This window comes from Bufo gargarizans, chromosome 10 (assembly GCF_014858855.1).
Source record: "Bufo gargarizans isolate SCDJY-AF-19 chromosome 10, ASM1485885v1, whole genome shotgun sequence".
Classification (NCBI taxonomy): Eukaryota; Metazoa; Chordata; class Amphibia; order Anura; family Bufonidae; genus Bufo; species Bufo gargarizans.
In genome coordinates this window covers 40,677,033-40,692,883 of record NC_058089.1, presented here as the reverse complement: position 1 = coordinate 40,692,883, position 15,851 = coordinate 40,677,033, and the positions used below count along the sequence as shown (strand labels likewise).

Sequence of the window (15,851 nt, the reverse complement as noted above, 5' to 3'; positions counted from 1 at the left end):
CATACAGAAATATGAAAAATACAAAATATATGCACAGTATGTATCTATTTGATCCACAACAATCTTAGCAATAGTAGTATAATTTATAAAGCCAATTCATAGATTTCTAGAGAATATTACATATCATGCTTGATTGAAGGAAAGATGGAGAATCATCATCATAATGTGCAGACAAACAAAAATATATACATCATGAACTATAGTTCATATCAGTAATGACAATCTGGGCAATATAATTTCTAGAACCAGATTTTTTAGAGAATATTACATATCATGCATGATTGAAGAATAGATAAAGAATCATCATCATAATGTGCGAGCACAAAGAAAAATATATATACCTCATAGACCATGATTATATGTGGGACCATAATTCATATCAGTAATGCCCGAACAGTCAATCCTAAATCATCATTAATAACCATAATATCTATTGGCATATTACAATCCACCAACATATTTTTATGCTGAAGCAGCGATCGCACACGCACCCCGTACATCCAAGGGGTTTATGGACCATGCACCGGGACAAAAGGGACCAAGCAACCGCAAGCGCATAAATGAGCAAAAAAAAAAAAGAAGGAGCAAACCTGGAGCACTCATGGAGGGATGAATAATACATATCTGAGTTGATAATTGTCAGTTACAAATCCCACTATTATCATATCATAATCAAATTATCAAGGGTCCATGCAACATACAATTACCAATTACAAATTACAAGTCCCACCATTTTCATACCAACACCAAATTGTCAGCGGTTCATACAGCATATGGATGGAGATGTATGATGTAAAAAAGCCTGGATAGTCACCAGGATGGGTTAAGATGAGGACATTGTGTGTGCTAAAAAGAAATATGGCCTAGGGTCATTGGAATCGCACGAACATCCAGCGAGTCCAAAGATCCGAGGTCAGTGAAGATATTGGAGTTGTCCATTTGATAAGTCATCCCTCTGTTATAGGGTCAATTTAGACAGAAGATCCAGAGGAAGAGAATATTCGTGTTGCAGTGAATCCATGTTGCAGTGAACTTTGAACCTGTGGTCCTAAACATAAAGGAATAACAGGAAAACATAACAATGATAATGTACTGTAACACGAGAACATGGCCAAAAGATTGCGAGTGCGACTTCTGAAGCCTGCAGTTCCTCTTCTCTCCACAAGAGGGCGCCTAGGTCTGCTGGCTGGGGTGTAGCGCGAGTCTTGAGAAGTGGCTGTCACTGTATATAGGGCATGCAGCAGGAGAGCACATCGCGGTCCTATATATCCAGGAACAGCAGCAGACGGCAGGAGAAGCATAGCCATGCACTCATCTACAGGAATACAAGCAGCAATGGGATTATAACTCGGGAGAACTCTGCCCGCGCTCTGCACAAGGTGAGTGCCCTGCAACCCTCTGCTCGGGATAATTGTGCTGGCTTTCCTGGCACTTACATTTACTCACACACCAGTGTCCTCTCATTCTACCACTTGTTCTAAGGACCTACTAGTCTAACTGGAGGAAGGGGGTAAGTGTCCCTCATCACTTCAGCGCTGCAATGTTTTGGTGGGTTCCCATAAGCTGGACAAGGCTGGAGAACATTAGGAACACCTAGCTAGCAGAGGTTGGGTCATACCAAGTCTCCAAATAACTGTACATTTTGGACCTAGAGTTATTAATAAATCAGAACCTCCTGACTACAGAGAGGCACCATCCTCCCTAAAATGGTGATAAGCCCTAAAAACCGGTAACATAGACCACGTATGATGTTATTTTCTGGGACCCCTAAGGATGGCTTATTCTTCTTGTCCTTAGAAAGAGATGGTTAAATAGTCGCCAGAAGAATATACAGAAGAATACGGCGCACATTGTAGTGGATAGTCTATATCTCAGATATGTACATTTTAAACTTTTTTTGAATTTAATAACTAGATCAGATTGTATAATGCAACACTTTAAGGAACACGCTACGAAGAGCGCTACAAAATGCATCAAATGTTAACATTTTCTCAGAATGTTAAATGGTGTTTTTACCAATGGCGCTATAGTGCAGGGGCAGAGCCAGGGAGGCTGATGGGACATGTAGCTGAAGAGTGCAAAAAGGGGCACTAATGCCACCCTGCCTAGGACGGGCTATTTAGATACAGGGTTGGGGCTAATGCACACGACTGTATGTATTTTGCGGTTTGCAAAACACGGATCCGCAAAAAAAAAAAAAAAGATGACGTCCGTGTTACATCCATTTTGTAACAATGCCTGTCCTTGTTCGCAAAACAGACAACATTAGGACAGGTTCTATTTTTTATTTTTTTTGCGGAACAGACTTACGGATAATAATAATTTCCGTTTTTTTGCAGCCCTATTGAAATGAATGGTTCCGCATACGGGCATAAAAAAAACCCGGAAAAATGGAAAACGGAACAGACACGGACAATAAATACATTCGTGTGCATTAGCCCTTAGGGTAATAAAGTGAATCTTTGCCCCTAGGAATGGAAAGTCTAGCTACGACAAAGTATATTATGCAGGATGGCATTGTCCTTAGACCTCCTGGGGCTTATCAAGAAACAAGAGGTCTAGCTGAAGGGTGTCCAGGTGAGCTGTGACGGTGGCCCATATACCCGAGGGCTAGCCATTCCCTCGATCTAAGGTGATGGTTACGGAAATAGCAGCAATCATCCTTGACTATGGCTACTTTCACACTAACGTTTCTATGTTCCAGTATTGAGATCCATCATAGGGTCTCAATACCAGAAGAAAACTCTTCCGTTTTGTCCCCATTCATTGTCAATGGGGACAAAACGTAACTGAACAGAACGGAAGGCTCCACAATGCTTTCCGTTCCGTTATCATACCGGAGAGCAAACCACAGCAAGCTGCGGTTTTCTTTCCGTCCTGGAATGCGGAGAAAAACGGATGCGTCATGACCCACAATGCAAGTCAATGGGGGCGGATCCGTTTTCTCAGATGCAATCTGACACAATAGAAAACGGATCCGTCCCAGATTGACTTTCAATAGAGTTCATGACGGATCCATCTTGGCTGTGTTAAAGATAATACAACCGGATCCGTTCATAACGGATGCAGGCGGTTGTAATATCCGTAACGGAAGCGTTTTTACTGAACCCTGCCGGATCCAGCAAAAACACTGGTGTGTAAGTAGCCTAAACTCCCAGATGCTTTCACAGGTTACATTTTCTGACTCGGCAAAGTAGTAAGAGTGGTGAGTGCTGCAAGGAAGGGCTGGGAATCCATGACAGATGGGTGTGGTAGTCCAGTTCTCGCTCCAGGAGACGAGGGTGCTTGAGGGGAGCATGAAGATGCAGCAGCACAGCTGTGCCTAGTAGGGGGCGAAGGCAGGAAAGATGATTATTAGGGTGCGAGCGAATCTGTGATTCAGGCGGGAGATCAGTGGTTGGGAGAGGTGAGTCCTGGCTAAAGGACACTAGATGAGCGGCTATGGACCAGTATAACACTTCATCGAAGAACTGGTGAAAGATTAATAGAATATGACCGCTTATAATTACAGATGTGACATGGCTGATTTCTTTGCACTGTTTGATGCCACGATGTTAATGTCAGTGACGATGCTAACCCTGGGTTAAAGAGCTTCTCTCACTTCAGCAAGTTAATACAAGCCACTTACTAATGTACTGTGATTGTCCATATTGCTTCCTTTGCTGGCTTGGTTTATTTTTCCATCACATTATACACTGCTCATTCCCAAGGGTTATGACCACCCTGCAATCCAGGTGGTCGTGTTTGTACACTATAGGAAAATGCACTGTTTCTCTGTTGGCCGGGAACTTAGGGAGCACCCACGTCATGCATGCGCGGCAGCGCCTGTCCTGGCCGCCTCCCATCTGCGCTGAAGCGGTGCCCGTAACCCCTTGAAACTAAATGAATCAAGCTAGAAAAGGAGGCAATATGGACAATCACAATACATTACTAAGTGCCTTGTATTAAAGGGGTTCTTTGGGCTTTTAATACTGATCACCTATCCTCAGGATAGGCCATCAATATCAGATCGGCGAGGATCCGACACCCCCGGCGATCAGCTGTATGGAGGGAAGGTACGTGCTGTCTCCATCTCTCCTGCTCGCTGCTGCTATGCCTATGGCGAGCAGGAAGAGATAAGGGAGACGGTGCGCGCCTTCCCTCCATACAGCTGATCGGGTGTCTGATCCGATATTGAAGACCTATCCTGAGGATATACTAAAAGCCTGGAGAACCTCTTTAACTTTGTCCACATGATAAATGCCATTTGCTGAAGTGAGAAAACCCCTTTAAGATAATTCAATGCCTGTAACTGTACCGCAAATAAGATGTCATAATCTGTGACAAATGACAAACCGAGCTCTGCTGTGTCTAACAAACTCGGCACTCCTGCATTTGTATCTTTTGAGTCCTCTAAGTCCGGACTTTTGTTTCTGCTCCGCTTTGTTGGTTTGGTCGTTCAGATTACCTGGAGCCACAGTTCTAAACTCAGCCATACATACATCTCTGGAGAGCAAATATTGACTCGTGTATACACGCTCTGTAAAGGTGGCAAAGTCGTTCTTAAAGTCTGAAATCGAAAATGTTCTTAGAGCGGATTTGTAAAGGAAGTCCTATAAAAAGTGGAGGTGTTGCCCATAGCAACTCAATTAAATCGGTTAGTTGTTAAGGGCAATGTCATCCATCATATAGTCTAGGCTTACATCGTATGGGTATGTTCCTGCGGTGCTGAGGAAACATCCGTGACTACGGCCTTGTCCACATTTCAGTTTTTCACTGACGTGTGCTGTCCGCATTTTCTGCCGACAGTACACGTACCCATTGACTTGAATGTGTCTGTCCACACATCAGTATTTTTTTACTGACCAGAGACGGAGACCAGACATGCCCATTGAAGTCTATGGGTCTGTGAAAATCACAGACACAACACGAATGGCATCCATGTGGCGTCTGTGGCGTGTCCGTTTTTCACTGAAGACTAATAGGACATGATCTAGAAATTGATTTTCAGCTGAGCAATGTCCGTGGATTACGGATGACACACAGAAGGTAAAAATGGACACATGGACCAAACACGGATCCTTCACGGACATCTTCATGGATAAAGTAAAGATTATTTTTTCACAGGCTTGAAAATGACACAAAAACGTGGACCTGTATCTATGCATATTTTCCATGGATTCTCTCTATGCAGTGCAAAGGCTGAAATCCGCAGCACAGGTTAATATGCTCCAGAAGTAAAACCAACACCACAGATCAAGTTTTTTTTTTTTCCCTAGTGTGTGGATGAGATTTGTAAAAATGTATCCACCTGCAATTCTGCGGCAGTACATCTCCCCTGTCCCCTGGGAATGTACCTGAATGGTAGGTTGTATAAACTTAGCTGGGGGAGAGTTATCAAACTGATGTAAAGTAGAACTGGCCTAGTTGCCCATAGCAACCAATCAGATTCCACCTTTCATTTTATAAAGGAGCTGTGAAAAATGAAAGGTGGAATCTGATTGGTTGCTATGGGCAACTAGGCCAGTTCTACTTTACACCAGTTTGATAAATCTCCCCCAGGGAGTCTAAAGATGTGCCAGATCGATCACTGTAGCTCAGGTTGGATGTTAAATTTGTGCTTGGCTAGATACTTTTGTCTAACTTTAGCAACTATTGGTTGACCTACTTTGAAACAGAATTTTAGGCCAAAATTCTGGTACAATTTTAGTGCAGAGTGGAACATCTTAAAGCAACCCTCCAGTTCAGGAAAAAAAAATTCACATTAAGGCTTCTTTCACACAGGCGTCATGTTTTTGGCCCGGATAAGATGCGGGTGCGTTGCGGGAAAATGTGCAATTTTTCTGCGCAAGTGCAAAACATTTTAATGCGTTTTGCGCGCGTGTGAGAAAAATCGGCATGTTTGGTACCCAGACCCGAACTTCTTCACAGAAGGTTAGGTGTTATGTAGATTGTATTTTTTTTCCCTTATAACTTGGTTATAAGGGAAAATAATAATGATCGGGTCCCCATCCCGATCATCTCCTAGCAACCTGTGCGTGAAAATCGCACCGCATCCGCACTTGCTTGCGATTTTCACGCAGCCCCATTCACTTCTATGAGGCCTGCGTTGCGTGAAAAACGCACAAAATAGAGCTTGCTGCAATTTTCACGCAACGCACAAGTGATGCATGAAAATCACCGCTCGTGTGCACAGCCCCATAGAAATGAATGGGTCCGGATTCAGTGCGGGTGCAATGCGTTCACCTCACGCATTGCACCCGCGCGGAAAGCTCGCCCGTGTGAAAGGGGCCTAAGGCCTCTTGCACACGGCCGTTGTACTCCCGTGGCCTTATTGCGGTCCGCATACAGCGGTTATGCAATACACGGTGCACCGGCTGTGTGCATTCCGCATCACGGATACGGACCCATTCACTTGAATGGGTCCACAAATCCGGACATGCGGTGCGGAACAGAAGAGCTTCCGATCTGTGCTTGTTCTATCTTTTTGAATGGGTCTAGATCCGTCCCGGCCCCCATGCACGGAACGGAACCACAATGGCTGTGTGCAAGAGGCCTAACTGGGATACTGTGTGCAAGAGGCCTAACTGGGATACGAACAGAATACATACCTGGTGCTCTCGTTTTCTTCAATCAAGATGGTCGCTGCTCCTGTGAACAGCGCTGGCCAATCCAGGAGCAGGGCTAGACAAGTAGGAAGTGTCTTAGGCCACCAAATGAACAGTGTGTATCAGGCAGTTTGAAAGGTGGTGTGGCCATCTTGGATGTCTTAAATGAAATGGTCTTGAGTGAATTGAAGTGGAAATCAATCTGAATTTGAGGGAAAATTCGATTCGCTGTCCCTTAGTTAATGTCAATTTTTTTGTCTTAAACCAGAAGAACACTTTAAGCCATGCCCCATTACACCTAAGTCATACCCCTCCCCGCTAAGTCAAACCCCTCCACGCTAAGGCCTCTTGCACACAATTTTTTTTTCCTGTTTCCGTTCCATTTTTTGCATTCCATATATGGACCGTATACGTAACCATTCATTTCAATAGATCCGCAAAAAAAAACGGAAGGTACTCCGTATGCCTTCCATTTCCACATTTCTATTTTTCCGTTCTGTTCAAAGATAGAACATGTACTATAATTGTCCGCATAACGGACAAGGATAGTACTGTTCTATCAGGGGCCAGTTGTTCCGTTCTGCAAAAAAAGGAATGCGCACGGACGTCATCTGTATTTTTTGCGGATTCGTTTTTTTGCGGACAGCAAAATACTGAAAAAGCCATACGGTTGTGTGCAAGAGGCCTAAGTCACACCTTCTCCCCACTAAGTCACACCCCTCCTCGCTAAGTCACACCCTCTCCCCGCTAAGTCACACCCTCTCCCCGCTAAGTCACACCTTCTCCCCACTAAGTCACACCCCTCCTCACTAAGTCACACCCTCTCCCCGCTAAGTCTTACCCTCTCTCCGCTAAGTCACACCCTCTTCCCACTAAGTCAGAACCTTTCCCCACTAAGTGACACCCCCAGAAGGACCAGGGCTGAGTGGATTATTCTATTCAGTTTATCCGCATAAATATTTCTAAAGCAAAATGCAACAATTTGACGCAAAAACATGCCAGAACACAGTGCAAAATAAACCTGACTTCAGATGCAGCCACAATAGTAATTCTTGGTCATCTATCGAGTTTATAATATTCTGGGAGCAACTCAGCGAACGATGGAATGTCATGGGTCTGAATGGAAAAAAAAATACAGCGCACAGCAATAGGAGTGAATTTGTACACAATTATGGCATGGAATGCAAGTTCATGAGTAGCAGAGGACATGCATAATATCAAACTGCTCTTGGTTTGTATGGAAACTAGCAGAGGAAGCAGGGAAGACAGCGAGCAGATAATGTAGCTGCCGTGGGGTCAGAGCAGGTGCAGTTGTGAGGGCTCTGCCTCAAGCAGATTTTTTTCCAGTTTGCAACTGCAAAATTTTTGCCTTCTACTTGAAGCCGTCCACCTGTTCACTTTCAGTGAGAAGCTGAAGGAGCCTCCATTTATAGATAAAACAACATATTCCCCCACTCTGAAGCAGACTATAAAAAGCAAGAGCCATGGCAGCAATCACAAGCAGTTAAGCATAGGGTCCCTTGATGCAGATAAAAATACGGCCCCCTGGGACTGGCTGAATATTGGATTATTCACAGGTGGGAGCCATAAAGATGCTGTGTAAAGAAATCATCTCATTTATAATGATGTGATACATAAACAGAGCGTGCTATTAATGTGGTATTAATAAATTGTTCTTCAAACGTAAGCAAACATATGAGAAGACGCCAAGTGCTCTGCCTGCTCCTTATAATGACATTGCTATGGTATCAGTCTCTGTACGTGACTGTGGTTCATTAAATGGGCGTCAGGATGTTGATACAGTAATACAACTTTCCAATGTTACCGATAAATGCTGGAATTTTCTCCAGTTTCATTGCAAGGGAACCTGTCACCAGGATTTTGGCTATAGAGCTGAGGACATGGGTTGCTAGATGGCCGCTAGCACATCCGCAATACCCAGTCCCCATAGCTCTGTGTGCTTTTATTGTGTAAAAGAAACGATTTGATACATATGCAAATAAACCTGAGATGAGTCAGAGCTTGAAAATATGACTCTTCTCTGGTCACACAAGTAAGATATGACTCTTTTATGTTAATTTGCATATGTATCAAATCATTTTTTTTACACAATAAAAGCACAGAGAGCTATGGGGACTGGGTATTGCGGATGTGCTAGCGGCCTTATAGCAACCCATGTCCTCAGCTCTATACACAAAATCCCGGTGACAGGTTCCCTTTAAAGTGAAATCTCTCCTAACCCTCGTAAATGTGAACGACTTTGCATGTTCGTAGATAAAAAAATCTATACCATAAATGTAAAAGTAAGAATGTATATTGTAGCAAGGCGCAAGGGTCCGTCGTTGATGAAAGGTATGTGTCACCGAGGTTCCTGAAGTAAGAGCCGGTATTTTCAAGTGTCAGCGGCAGCTAGTGCTGGTTGACATGTTGCTGTTTTATTATGGCTGTAAGCTGATCCGTGAGCTATTACTGGGAGTAGCCAAAGTGCTGGGTGGGTGGCTTCTCCCCACGTTCCAGGCCGGGTCTTTACTGGCCTGTATCAAACCCAGCCAGCAGTCTCGGCTGTGTGTGGATTACTCCTCCCTGACAGTGGAGTGCTGTCAGTCCCTGTGTGTTTTAAGATCTGAAACTTGTGCTGGGATGCTGAGAAACAGGCCCCTAAAGCCTGCTGTGGACCACAGGTGGAGAAACTGCAAACCAGGTGAAGGTTTTTGTTCTGTGGAATTTTCATGGTGTGAACAAACACCTAGACTGCAAAATGTCACTTTTTGTTTTTCCTTATGTGTGAATAAAACACTAAACTGTTTAAGTTAAAGACTTTGTGGTTGCCTCTATACTGCGTCTGCTAGCCTGTCTACCAGAGCAAATCCCCACAATATACACAATATGACTGCCGCATACGTCAGGGTTAACCCAACCTGTTTAGAATTGGGGAACCTCTGAACAAAGATTCTTATCACATGGATAAAAACAATAGGCAAGTACTTTTAAGTTGCAGTGTTGTTCTAAAATATTATATATTGTCAATGAAATACCAGCAATAAATAATGAAATTCAATTTATATTAATCACGCCCCAGATTAGACCCCTAAATTAATGCTGACACCAGGCTAGACCCTAAAAATTATTCAGATCCATGGATCTGAATTTAGATAATTCAGATCCATCATCAGACTGCTAAATGAATTCAGACTACAGATCATACCCCAAACCAGACTCCTAAATCAGACTCCAAAATTAGGGGGCATTCACACGACCTTATGTATTTTGTGGTCTGCAAAAGTCTGTGTGATGTCCATGAGGCATCCTTTTTTTTTTTTTTTAAGACCTTTTGACTTCAGTGGGTCTGTGGTCCCCATTTCTGGCCAAGAATAGGACATATGGATGTGGAAAGACACATAGACATCCTCCGTATTTTGTGGATCCACATTTTGAAGACTGCAAAATACATATGGTCACGTGAATGCCCTCTTCATCAAGCCTAAGACAATTAAAAAATATATATATTTACTTCACTTCTTTCGTTCGTGGCTTCTCTTTAGGGTCCTAACAGCAGCCCTCATCATGACATTGTATAGACCTTGTAAGTACTGCCACACACACTGTGTGCTGAGCCTGATGTGGCAAAGGGACCTGTGAGACCCCTAGACTATGGGGCCCAGTATCAAATTAACAAACAGTGGACATAACCCTGGAACCCCTTTCTGAAGCTCTGTTTACAATGACAGGGCTTTGGTTTTTCCAGTGCTATATCCATTATGATCTGTTGTGTAATGGACCTTGGCAGATTTCCTTAAATTGTTATGGTTCCATTAGATATCTGACCTTTTTGTTGTAGGTGTGTATACAGAGATAGCTGTCAGTTACTGATAGTTGTACACAGGCAGCTGAGGAAGCCAGCAAGTCTGGCAATACGCGTTGGGCTTTTCTCCTGACCACCACGCATGCCCCCCATCATGCCATTTTTATGATAAGTATTTGAGCCTTATTCATTGTTGATGGATTACATGCACTTTATAATGTTATATGCTTATGGATGTGGGGGTTTGTCTATGAGTTTGTGGTGAGTCAGGATGGCATGTGCTGATACATGGTTCACATGGCCTTGATTTGTTGTATACAACGATTTTAACATATTCTGTGTTGTGTCTGTCTTCTTGAATAAATTTGTTATATTTTAGATGTGCGGCTCCTGTTTCGGTATTCTTTTTCTTCTTTTTTGCTACATTGTGTATTGCATACCGTGAGCCGGCACTCTTCCTTTTTTATTGTTGGATGTGCCCCCATTCCTTGAATTGCATGTACACAGGCAGCTGTTATCAGTGATAGCATTCCTTGTGTAAATGTGTATACAGAGATAGCTGTCAGTCACTGATAGCTGTACATGGAGGAGGTGTTATCAGTGATTGATAGTATTCTATGTGTAAGTGTTTATACAGAGACAACTGTCAATCACTGATAGTTGTGCACAGTTGAGGTGTAATCAGTGATTGATACCATTCTCTGTGTAAGTGTGTATACAGAAATAGCTGTCAGTCACTGATAGCTGTACATGGGAGAGGTGTAATAAGTGATTGATAGCATCCTCTGTGTAAGTGTATATACAGAGATAGCTGTCAGTCACTGATAGCTGTGCACAGGGGAGGTGTTATCAGTGATTGATAGCATTCTTTGTGTAAGTGCGTATACAGAGACAACTGTCAATCACTGATAGTTGTACACAGGGGAGGTGTAATCAGTGATTGATAGCATCCTCTGTGTAAGTGTGTATACAGAGATAGCTGTCAGTCACTGATAGCTGTGCACAGGGGAGGTGTTATCAGTGATTGATAGCATTCTCTGTGTAAGTGTGTATACAGAAATAGCTGTCAGGTACTGATAGTTGTACATGGGGAGGTGTTATCAGTGATTGATACCATTCTCTGTGTAAGTGTATATACAGAGATAGCTGTCAGTCACTGTTAGCTGTATATGGAGGAGGTATTAGTGATTGATAGTATTTTATGTGTAAGTGCGTATACAGAGACAACTGTCAGTCACTGATAGTTGTACACAGGGGAGGTGTTATCAGTGATTGATAGCATTCTCTCTGTAAGTGTGTATATAGAAATAGCTGTATTATCAGTGATTGATAGCATTCTCTGTGTAAATGTGTATACAGAGATAGTTCTGAGTTACTGATAGTTGTACATAGGAAGGTGCTATCAGTGATAGCATTCCTTGTGTAAGTGTATATTCTGATAGCTGTACATGGATGATGTGTTATCACTGATTGATAGTATTCTATGTGTAAGTGTGTATATAAAGACAACTGTCAGTCACTGATAGCTGTACATAGAGGAGGTGTTATCAGTGATTGATAGCATTATCTGTGTAAGTGTGTATACAGAGATAGCTGTCAGTCACTGATGTGCACAGGGGAGGAATTATCAGTGATTGATAGCATTCTCTGTGTGAGTATGTATACAGAGATAGTTGTCAGTTACTGATAGTTGTACACGGGAAGGTGTTATCAGTGATTGATAGCATTCGTTGTGTAAGTGTATATACAGCGATAGCTGTCAGTCACTGATAGCTGTACATAGAGGAGGTGTTATCAGTGATTTATAGTAATCTGAGCACGGACCTCAAAATTCCTCAAAACTGGACGAACACAATTTTGGGGTTTGAACACACACTTGTACATTCAGCCTAGTGTTGAGCGAAGCAACTTCGGATGCTTTATCGAAAGTGGCTTTGTTCGAAACCTCGGAATAATACTGTACGGAGATCCGTTTTCGTACAGTATCTAAAATGTATGGGCTCCGATAAACCGAAGTTAGGTATTTGCAAAGTCGTTCAAGACTTCATTGAATAACTTTAGTAGTTCATTTTTAAAGTGGAAAACCAGTTTAAAACTTGAAACTGAACTCAGTTTCGGTTCCGAGGTACTAGTCGAAACCGAGTTTAGTTTCAAGTTTTAAAGTGGCAACTTTGCGAATAACTAACTTCGGCTCATCAGAGCCTATACATTCTAATACTGTACAGAGATTAATCTCTGTACAGTAATACTCCAAAGTTTTGAATGAAGCGACTTCAGCCCCAACATTATATTTTTCAATGTATTTATTCCAGAGAACTGCTGTATATATGTGAATGTATCTGCCCCAGGGCCTTCACTTTAGTGGTATTGTATATATCTCCTTGCATCTACTTATCTACTGTATACCCATTCATCACACATTAGATTTATACCACAGAGCAGTTGAGGGTTAGAGTAACAAGTGCATGGATATAATGAGTGTTGATTGGTCACATAGAGTTTGCTGGAATCACAGCAGTATTAATTTGTTGTCACTCGCTAAATAATTATGTGACCCCCCCCCCCCAGATTACACATTGGCCTGTTGTGCAAGGGAAGAAATCGATTACTGAGATATGTTAAGTTGGCGTACGGCCAGTTTGTAACTACCAAACAAATCTACAAAAATGATGCTCTTGATCTACTGCTGGGGGAGGAGGGGGATTCGCAAATGCTGCAGGGACCAGAGTTATCTTGAACCCATGTAGAAGACCCTTGTTCTATAGGTTGATTACCCTCACCCCCCTTATTCACACACAAAACTAGAGACAGTATATAAATATTAGAAATCCATGAACATAAAAAAGTTCTTTAACACTACTCACAGAACTTGGAAACCGCTTTAATATATTCATAATTTAAATAGGTTATCCCGTGAATAATGTAAAAATCCCAAACCATACAGTACATAACAGTCTCTTTCTAACAGACCTAGAACCAGCCCTGTACCTTTCATGGGTCCAGATATCTGCCCATTCATTTCTCCAATTGTTCTGCTACATTTATTTCAAACTGGCAGCTCAAGAGTTGTCATTTTTTTCTGGAGGGGGGGTGTCCTTTCTGCTGCAGGTCGTGGCAGTTGAAGTATGGAACTGAGCATGGGCTTCCATCTCAGTCAGCTGGACACAGACTTTTGAAAAAGAGCAAGCAGCAGGTGGCGCTATACAGATAGATTTCATTGAACAACTCAGTGGCTATACTACTTTTTTTAGAGTATTTTGTAGAGTATTTTTAATGGGGCAAGGATATACAGCTTTGTGTCTGCAGAATCTCTTTCTGTAGAGGAAGTTAAAGCTTCATTTTAATCACTGATTGAATAGCATGAACTGCTTCTGTAATATGAAGGTGTGTACCTGCTGAGCCTGAGATATATACATATATATATATATATATATATATATATATATATTGTAGGAAAGCACAAAGGTATGTAACACCGATGTTCCTGGCCTCGGTAGAGTAAGAGACAGTTTTCATGTGTCAGCAGCAGTAGCTGTTTGACACCTAGCTCTTTAGTGTAGCTGTAATAGCTAATCTGGGACGGCTCTTACTAGGAGCAGTCAAAGTGCTGGGTGGGTGACTACTCCCCATGTTTCAGGACGGATTTTGCTGGGCATAAAACCAGCCAGCACTGCCAGGTGGAGAGGATTACCTCCGTCTGACAGTGGAGCTCAAGAGGTCTGTGTGCTGGGATCTGAAGCCTGTGCTGGGCTGGAGAGCGGAGACCCATGTGTCAGGGGAATAGGCCGCCTAAAGCCTGTATTTGGACTTTCTGAGGAAGAACTGCCACCAAGGTGATTTTGGCTATGTCGACTTTCCATTGTGTGTGAACTAACACCAAGAATGCAAAGTGACGTTTTGTTTTTGCTTTGTGTGAATAAACACGGAAGTTTGATTTAAGAACTGGTAATTTGCCTCTGTACTGCGTCCGCACACCCAGTCTACCAGAGCGAATCGCCACTATATATATATAAATTCCATGGCACTCCTGTAGATAGGGTGAAAAAAAAGTGTCCTTTATTCACACATGTCACAGCGACGTTTCAGTCGCCTCACGGAACCTTTTTCACTTGGCTTGAATAAGTCTGAAATATGCCTAATATAGACATATTTCAGTTTAGAAATGATCCCCATAGACCATACATGTAGAACCCTGTAAGCTGTACATTGTTCAGTCTCTTAAAGGTTACTCAAAACAGGTTGGTGTTCCTATCTACATGGATCATGCAATCTGATACCAGGTTCAAATTTTCTCCTACTTTCATTTTTAAAGAAAAGAGAAGGGAAACATTTCCAAATAATATACGTTCTTCACTTTCTGCCAGACTTTATTCCCTTTTTTGGTGCTCGAAAACAGACGGAAATATGGACCTGAGATAGGCATATGAGCATAATAGAAGCAACCCTAAGATCACACAGATTCAAGCTGTATTATTCGCTTATATTTCTTACGTCATTGCTGTAATATGTCGCATAGTGCGGGAGGTTTGGTAAGATGTACAAAAAAAAAAATCACGTGAGAATACAAACCGAAACGACGTGCCTCTCACTGAGAGTATATGCAGTACAGTATGGGGAAATAATTCTTGCAAACATATGACAATTACAAACACGATTCGGTTTAACCCTGAACAGGTTTTGTACTTAAAATGGATTATGGCCAACGGTCCTTGTTTAATGTGCACCCATAGGGTTGTCTCATAGCTGAAAGAATCTTGTAGCATTTGCAAGAGGTGCAGTCACTGTGTATTGTGGATTAGCACAGATTGTTGCACTGTTGAGGAGCCTTGCGCTGGCTTGGTTACAATGTGTCACTGCTGGGATTTGATTCCATAAACAAGGTACGATACTGAACATACTTGACCCTATTTGCTGCTGAGGCACACATGAGTCCTGCCAGTACCTAGGAATGTAGGGGCATGCACCCACCCTGCCTGGGGAAAGAACACGAGGAGAGGAGGATTCAAGTGCCTGACAAATGTAGGAGTCTCTGTATTAACAGTAAGCGATCTACACCCAAATATTTGCCTGGTGATACAGACAAAAGAACGGATTAATCGCCTTTTGTGTTTTACGTTAATAAGTTGTGTATATACCTTTGTGGGGTTCCAGTCGTGGCCCTTATAGAAGGATACCCCTGGTGCTATGGCTACTGTACATATTGGCCGTAGCACCAGGGGTATCTTTGTGATCATTAGTGTACTTTATGCCATCTGTGTGACAGCTGTTAAAGGGTTTATACAGGATTAGAAAAAAAAAATTGTGTTTAAAAAATAAATTAAAAAAAAACTAACGCCACACCTGTCTACAGGTTGTTTGTAGTATTGCAGTTTAGCCCCATTCATTTCAGTGGAGCCGAACTGTAATATCAAACAAATCCTATGGACAAGTGTGATACTATTCCTAGAAGAAAACAGCTGTGT

The 15,851-nt window shown here is 42.4% G+C and overlaps 1 protein-coding gene across 1 annotated transcript in view; it reads left to right on the top strand.

Moving 5' to 3' along the window:
- Positions 1–1,224: 1,224 nt before the first annotated feature.
- Positions 1,225–15,851, top strand: part of CHRM1 (cholinergic receptor muscarinic 1) — a 216,799-nt gene continuing 202,172 nt past the window's right edge. Inside the window, exon 1 of the mRNA XM_044270301.1 lies at positions 1,225–1,379. The gene's annotated coding sequence lies outside the window, so the exon portion shown is untranslated. The remainder of the gene's footprint in view (positions 1,380–15,851) is intronic.